The following is a 9,244-nucleotide window of genomic DNA, read 5'->3' as shown; positions in this document are numbered from 1 at the left end:
ACTGTTTTTGTCAGCCAACCGTTGTGCCTCCCGAGGAGGTTCCGATCGAAGTCTAATGCCATGGTTGTTTTTGTATTTCATGCTAGTCTCTGTAACTGTTTGTAAAGTCAGATCTTGGGAAGTTTACTTTTGTAAATATTGTGTACCTGGACTGGCATGTTTTTATATATAAATAAGTTTTGAAATGTTCTGTCCCATGTACGTTATCACAGCTTGTTGGACCTTGTCTATTTTGTATTATTGCTTCTGCAACTCCTTATTATTTGTTAATCTATTTAGAGGCCTTTGGTAATCCACGGATTACTGGCCGGTTACGGTGCTAAACCCATAGGGGCGGGTTTGAGTCGTGACACCATGTCCACCTAACATATGCGCTAACTCATTTTTTCCTTAAATGAAAAATTCTTTGTAGCCAAGAATTATCATGAACATCAAACACATCTAACATAGCATTCCAAGCTGCAAAAAATTCATCTTCCTCCTCATACTCATCTAAAAACTTTCCCAAAGCACTTCTTACCACGCCAAGACCGCTAAAAATTCCACTCATATGTTTTACAGCATTTTGCATCATATGCCATGTGCATAGCCTATGATATGCGTTAGGTATCACACATGAAATAGCCTTAGTCATTGCTACATCCTAATCTGTGAAAATAGTTTTTGGATGTTTATTTGACATTGCCTCTAAAAAAGTTTTAAACAACCATATAAACGAATAGGTTGTTTCATCATACATCAATGCAGCTCCAAAAATAATTGTCTCTCGATGGTTATAGAAGCCAACGAAAATAGCAAAAGGTCGACTCTCTCTATTAATCTTGTGTGTTGTGTCAAATGATATAGCATTCCCAAATTGACCGTAGTCAATTATCATTCTAGCATCTGCCCAAAAAATATTTGTTATTTGCTCTTCAATATCCAACTACACAGAATGAAAGAATGAAGGATTTTGTACTGTCTGGTCTTGAAAATACTTCAATATGCTCCCTGCTTCACCGAATTCCAACATTCTTTGTCTTTTTGTTCTTATATAATTCTCTTGATCTTTTTTCAAAAACCCTACACATTCCCTTCCACCTGCCTCTCTACCCATTAACTCATAGGATGACCTAAGTGGTATCCCACAGTCATCTGCCAAATCTATTTCAATATATTGAGAGGCGGAAATTTTTCTTTGGGAAGGAAGCATATGAGCACATGCACTTACTACAAGGGGATGGTTGTGTGTTTCTACAAAATCGATAACTCTATACTTCCCAATTTTCCTAATTAATTTAATGCTTATCAAAGCACCACAACTGGTCCTTGTCTCCGCCCTAGGAATCCTTACAGCAAAATCTCTTTTATTAGATTTTCTAAGACCCTCCTTAGAATAAACAAATGTCCTTGAAGTAATTTCACCGGTCTTACTTTTGTGAGGATATTCTTTTCTAATACTAAATCCAACTCTTCCTGCATAAGAATTATAAAATTCATAAGCTAATTGTTCAGAGTCAAATTCCATACCTAATATGGATTTACACTGTGTATCATCCTCGCCATAAACATCCATTTGGGTAGCAATTGTTAAATCATCCATCTTCAATATATCCAATACCTAAAATGCAAAAAAGTAAACATGATTTTTTATCTAAGAAATATGTGAAAGCAGTACATGGCTTGATGTTCTTAAATGATATTGAGGCTCTGTTTTACACATAAATGCTCTGTTTCATACTATTTACAAAATCAATTTTTTCTTTTTCTAAACATTTGATTTGTGGAAAAAAGATTGTCTTCTCCTAAATCAATAGAAAAACTTTACAGAAGTATCTAAAAGCCGAACCTTGATTGATATGACAAAATGGCCTCCAACCTTCAGCAAATATGATCCATTCAAGGCTAAGATCCCTGCCTGCAAAGGAAATAATAAAATCAAACAAAACTAAGAATACACTGACCAATGATGGAGGGGTATTATCCCATGGAAATATACATAATTGGAGTACTACAATAGAAAACCATTTCCTCCATTACAGCAATTAGCCAAATCTGTTTCTGCTTAAGAGTGAAAAAAATATGTTCAGTGAAATATATACATCTATATTTGTTTCTTCCATTTCTTTTTTTGATTCAAAAGAAAGAGTACAAAGGCACAACAACCTATAGGCCAAATAGACTAGCAAACATATATAAATGAGCATCTAACTTAGGTATTGATGTATTAGGTGGGTTCTCTAAAATTACCAGATTTTCAACATGATTCATACCCATGTTTGCAAGTCCATAATTCATTGAGGCATTTCATCATACACTTGGAATGGATTTGAACAAAAAAAAAAAGAAAAATAAAATGAAAAATAAAATACTACAAATCTGACCTTTGGTGTCTACAATTGTTTGGGTAAACAAAGATTTTCAAACGATGGAGTCCATGGATGCCAAAGCCTTCCACCGTCGATCGATTATAAATGGAAAAAAAAACTGAATCGTAGATAGGGGAATGGGTTCTGAGAAATAGAGAGAGGGAGGGAGAGATTTGGTTTTGAATTTATGAAAAAGGCGGGAGAAGGGATCTGAATCTGGGATAAGTAATTCAAAATAAAAAAAGAAAAAGAAAAACCTTTCTGTGATGACCCTACCACGCATAGTAATTAGCACTTAATTAATCGAGGAGATTTGAATTTTAATTGTCAATTATTCCAATTTAATCCAAGATTTATGAAAACTATGGAGATTAGTTCGTATATAATTCTATTGAGAATTTATTTTGGAATTAGAAGTTGAAAGCCTACATGGCTCAAGAAAGTATAATTGGTGAATTGAATTATTTTAATTTCGAGTATCGGACCGTATGAGAGTTTAATTAAATATTCGATTCAGATTTATAAAATTGAGATTTGATTAATTGGGTCCGAATTAGAGTTAATTAAGTTATGAAAATTGGGAATTAAGGTTATTATGAATTAAATTTTTTTATGAGGCATTCAATTAAGGTATTTATTGAGTATGTAATTTATTGGCAAAGATTTTGAAGTTTAGTCTGAAATTGAAGACCTTAATGATTCAAGAAACCAAAATTGAGGATGGAAATAAATTTAATTTGATATTTGGAGCCTTTTGGAAGTTTGATTAAAAATCTGATTCGGATTGATAAATTTAAATATATTTAATTATGCTCTAATGGAAGTGAATTAGACTAATTAAATTATGTGGGACTTGAGATTAATTATAATTAACTAGTTTTGTGTTAATCAAAATTTATTAAGATTAAGTGATGCTTAATTAAATTAATCCTAGACATAAATTAAATTATGGAACAAACTAGGATTGTAGGTGTGGATGTGCTGAGAATTCTGTGGGTGTACTGAGAAATGTGTGTGTGTGTGTGTGTACGTAAGTGATGTGTTGGAATTCAAGAAGAGTGCACGGGTGCTTGTGTGGTGTGAAGAGGTGTTGTGTGTGTAAGTGTTATGTGTTGGTGAGTTATAGATGAGTTGTTCATTTAGTTGTGCTGAGAGGTCACTTTCGAGAGAGAGAGAGAGAGAGAGAGAGAGTTCCAAGTTTTGAAGAGAAGAAGAATTGTAGGAGAAGCTGAAAATTTGGCTAGAACTCTTCAAGCTAAAGACTCTAGGTAAGATTTTAGTCCTTATTTCTTGTAAAGGGATCATCTAAGGGTTGAATTCATGAAGTAATTGGGATTAATTACATGAAATTTGTTAAGAAATGTCAAGAAGATGATGAATAGTAAACTAAGTTCACATCCATGGTTGCATGTCGCATGTTTCATCATTTTGAACTTGGTTTTGAAGATCTTGCATAACATAAGAGTGTATATATATCTTGCATGTTTTCAAAAACAAAATTATGGCTCACATGTTTAATTTCATGTTTTGAAAATCAAGAAGAAATAGAATTGGTTGGATTTTGATAAGTGTTTTATACATGCATCATGGATTTTGAAGAATTTAAGTTGATCAATTCCATGTTTTGAAGTGAAGAAGGAAGAAAATTTATAAGAATATAAGATTAGTAATTTTGATGTCAATTCCATACATGCAAATGGTTATCTAAAAAGTTTATAATTTTAATTTCATGTCTTGAAGGAAGATAGGAAAGAGTTTGAAGTTAATCTTATGTAAACAAAAATAAATTAGCAAGAAGCTGAGTTAGGTTCATGATTATGGAAATTAACTTAGAAATTAATTATTTTGGGTTTGATTTTGAATGTATTATATGAATTTGAATCTTATTTCTACATGCATGTAATTTGGAGGAATTAAAGAATTAATTCATGAACAAGGTTAAGGTTAATCAATATGGAAATAAATTATAATTTATATTTGAGAATCAAAAATTAGTTTGATTTTGATTTAAATTTCTTACATGTAGATATTTTGAAAGGGCTTTATAGCTTTAATTTATGTTTTATAAAACAAAGAAGAAGAATGTTGGAATTATTATATTCATGAAATTATTGGTTTTAATCTTAATGATTAAAGAGATTTTTGTATTAGAAATTGGAAAATTAGTCATGGGTTCATCTTTATTAATAAAATTACATGCTTAAATTGGTTTATGCAAGAGTTTAAGTTTTGAAAATGCGTTTGGAAATTATTTGTTGATTTTGAAAGAACATGAAATTTGCTGGCCGCTCAAGCGGATAAGTCACCGCTCGAGCGAACATTAAGGCCAACTGGTATTTTTATAAAGCTTTGCAGACGCTCGAGCAACCAAAGGTCTGCTCGAGCGAAGACCCTATTTTCAGCATATTTTGGAAAATTGTATTTAATTCACATTTTTTTTATTCTCATCTCTTTCCAAGGCATTCTAGACATGATTTATGGCTCAATAAAGATTAATAAGCTAACAATCAAATTAATTAGTTGATTAAAAGAATAAGTCATTAACTTAGTAGTACTTGATTAAGAAGCCAAGTAAGAATTGGTTTATTCAGGAAAAAAAAAATAGTAATGAAAGAATTTGTAAAATGAAAACCCGATTCATTTGAATAAAGAAAGAATAAGCGTAGTAGAACCTCGGATTATTCAGACAGAAAAATACAAGAGAAACCAAGTTTGATCAAAGAAGTGTTATTATGTTTCAAAGTGTATATGTTATGTGTTTGTGTAGGTTACGCGCCATCGTCTGCTTAATCTATCTGATCTGTCTAATCTGTCTGATTCGCTTCTGGAGCTATCTATGAGTAATAACTTAGTAAAGCTATGTTCAACTTTATTTAATTTCTGAATGATGAAATAAGATCTATTTTCTGAAATATTATGTTCTGTACAATGAATGATTGTTTGATTTTTGACAATGTATTCGTGGCATCCTTAGCAAATTGTGATATTTGTTAGCTATTACCCAGTATCGGAGGTTCCATCATGGAACTTAGTATGTCTACAATCTGTTACCCGTACCAAAGGTTCTATCATGGAGCTCAGCATGTCTATTCTCTGGTACCCGGATCCGGAGGTTCCTTTATGGAACTGGTTAGTCATAACCACCATCTGTTCTGTATCTACTCTATTAGCGCTAATGGATGCACCACGTATGATTAAGCATGAACTCTAATTTCTGTATATGATTTGAACAAGAATATGAATATGAATATGAATCTATTTCTGAATCTGAATTCTGATTTTTGAATCTAGTATGGACATCATTCATTAAAGCCCTTTACTCTGTTATTATTCACTGAGCTCTAGCTCACTGCATTATTTATGTATGTAGGTGATCAGGCACGTGACTAGGCTTAGAGGCGTTTGCCTGGAATCTATTTTTGTCAGCCAACCTATGTGCCTCTCGTGGAGGTTCCAGATATGTCTAGTGGTTATGGCTACGTGATTTAAAGTTTAAGTTTTGTTTTTTTGCTTGGTTAAACAAGTCTTTGTGTATTTTGTGAATAGGGCTAAGTCCTTTTTTGTCTAATCTGGTTATATATGATGACGTAAGGTTGAGGTGTATATATGTATATAAAAAGTTAAAAAAAAATTTGTCTTATATAAGTCTGCATAGCTTAATGGACGTTGTATATTTGTTATTTGCTTCTGCTAGCCCCTAATATTATGTTAATTTGTCTCAGAGGCCTTCAGTAATCCTAGGATTACTGGTTGGTTACGATGCTAAACCTATAGAGGCGGGTTTGGGTCGTGACACTTTCCGTTACATACCTCTGTTTGGCCAAAACGATAGAACTTGGTGTCATTTTGTTCGACTCTTGAACTCCACAGATGTGGCTTCCTTCTCACCGTCGGATCTGTCATCGCCACGTGTCTCCATCTGGTGGAATGGCTGGAGGAAGCCGGACTGAAGAGTGCTGGAGAGGAGGGAAATCCATTGAAATCGTTTCTCATTGTACGGGGTGATGTAACATTTTTTGAAAAAAAACGTCACCTTTTATGCAGCGTCTTTCAAAACATTATTGTTATATAAACGCTGGCATAACCAATATTTCTTGTAGTGTCACATGCTATGTAACTAACTATCTTAGAAGACCAAGATTTTATCTTTTGTGAACTGGGAACCTCCCGACCATCCCAAATTCAAACTCAACACTGATGGAGCAACTCGTGGCAATCCCGGGGCTGCCTCAGCAGGGGTTATCATTAGAGACTCAAATGGTACTTGGATCAGTGAATTCAACCGCAACATTGGATACACAACTAGTGTAACAGCAGAATTGTGGGGACTTCGTGACGGGTTATAGTTGGTGAGAGACCTCAACATGCCTAGTATTGAAGTAGAGACAGATGTAACCACTGTGCAACATCTGTTGAACAATCGGTCTCCAATACATCATCCTTTTAGTAATCTAATTTCTGATTGCAGGTGGCTCCTCGACCTACTTAGAGTACATGAAATTCATCACATTTTCCGTGAAGCAAACACTTGTGCAAACCTACTGGCCAAAGAAAGACACAAGATGACTGAAGGCCTTCATATTTACTCTACTATGCCTAGTTTTATTACTGAACATGTTTGTATGGATGCCATGGGACCTTCTTATCCCAGATTTGTTCTTGACTTATCTTAGCTTTATAATATCCTCTTATTACCGAAAAAAAAACTATCTTAGAAAGCAGGACAACATGAGGCATCAACTATAGCTACTACAGTTTGCAAAGTGTATAGTATATGCTCTTCGTTATGGATCAAACGGTTACTTATGAGATTTTGTGGTTGTTAAATTTGTGGTGAACATGACTATGGGACTTTGTTGTGGTTGGTTATGAGGCGAAGTGACTTTGGATATAATGCTTTGGTCGGTTTTTATTTATTATTTATATTACTTATGAATTAAATTGATCTAACTTGTGAGGTTTTGTGGTGTTTGGTTTGATTTTTTCCTTTTAATTATTGTATAGAAAATAATTGAATGATATTGAATTAATAATGAAGATATAGGTTTGACGTATTTTCTTTTTACACTGAGCTTTTCTCCATTTCACAATCTAAATTAGAGGGTGTTGTTTTCGTTTTGATACTTCAAACGGTATATTTTGTAAGGCCCTCCGTGTGTATCATTCGTAAAAATTTTTTGTCAATCCTATCATTTTAGCCTTTTCATTTAATAGCTTTTGCTTCAAAAAAAAAAAAACTTATTAATTTTAAAATACATATTTTTTGCACACTTATGTTTAGACAAACATGATAAAATGAAAATATTACAATTATCAGAGCCACTTAATTTTTTCATGAATGATATGGACAGAGGACCTTACAAAATGAATAGTTTAAATTATCAAAATAAAACCGATGATGAGCCCCTGACTCGGATAACACCTTTCAATCCAGGTATGAATTGTACAGAAGCTCAATTTTTTTTTCTTTTCTTTTTTATTTTTTTGCATTTTGGTAAGCCACTAAATCATATGAGTGATGATACAATACACACCCTTCAAAAAAGATATACCATCTGCAAGTTTTATAACCAAATCACATTTTAACATTAACTTCATAAATTATAATTAAATATTTTTCATACATATCTAAAAACCTCTTCAATTATAATTAAAATCACAACCACAATAGGGGAAGCAAAATTGTTAAATGTCTGTTGATCTAAATTTCAAACTTCATATTTTAGATACAAAGGGGAAGCAAAATGTTAAATATGATGAAATGTCGTAATTCCAGATACTATAGAAAGGTAAAGGCTGCTCAAAAATAATTAACCACTCGAGTCAATTCTTAAAAAAAATAAAAATAAATATTCATTGATGACCTTAACTAAATAAATTAACACTGTTATAAAAATTATATTTATGTATCATATTTTATTTAGGATAAATTACAAAAATACCATTGAGGTTTGATTAAAATACAAATCACCCCTTATGGTTTTGAAAATTACATTCCACCCTCTAATGTTTCTAATTTTATAACAAATCACCCCTTTTATTAATAAATCATCAAGTCAATTAACAGTTTTTAATGATATTAAAAATATGTTTCAATTAATAATTTAGGTAATTTTATTATTGTATAGGAGAGCAATTATGAATTTCATTTTTTTTAGTTAATTCTATTAAATAAAAAATTCTTATGAGGAGGTATTTGTAATTTTTCAAACCACAGGAAGCAATCTGTATTTTAAGCAAACCTCAGGGGGTATATTTGTAATTTACCCTTTTATTTATTATTTCTTGGAAATAATTTAAATAGGACTTATAACTCATGTCTACCATCAATGCGGTATTATTCCAAATAATACACTACAACATATAAGACTTTTAGAGATCAAATGTTTTGGTCTCTAAAAGTGAAAATTTTGCTGCAAAAGACATTTAGGGACCAATTTCCATCGTCATGAGGACAGTCACTAAAAGGTCGTTCCAAAAAAGTCAAAAATAAGGCTTTTAGCGACAAAATTTTGAAAATGTTACTAATAAATAGACTTTTAGGGACAAAATAATTTGGTCTCAAAATGGTTTATTTTTTGAGACAAAAAATTTAGTCCCAAAAGGATGAGATTCCGGCGCAGCAGGAGGGTGTTGGTCAGGCCAATATGGCCGAGCTAGTAGGTCAGCAGGCCATGGGCGCCTTAGCCTGCGAGATGGCAGAAGCGTTGAGGGAATCTATGGGCATTCTCAGGGCTGAGAATCAAGCCCAGGCCTATGTGGCTGAGGCAGGGCCTTCCTTTCTGAAGAGGGAGTTTTTCCAGTCAAATCCGGATGAGTTTCTAGGGGATCCGAAAGAGCCACTTAAGGCTAACGAGTGGCTTGAGCAGATGATGAAGACGTTTGAGATACTTGGC

Source organism: Camellia sinensis, chromosome 4 (genome assembly GCF_055761805.1).
Source record: "Camellia sinensis isolate YWXY chromosome 4, ASM5576180v1, whole genome shotgun sequence".
NCBI classification, from domain to species: Eukaryota; Viridiplantae; Streptophyta; class Magnoliopsida; order Ericales; family Theaceae; genus Camellia; species Camellia sinensis.
Note: the sequence above shows the minus strand (reverse complement) of the source record.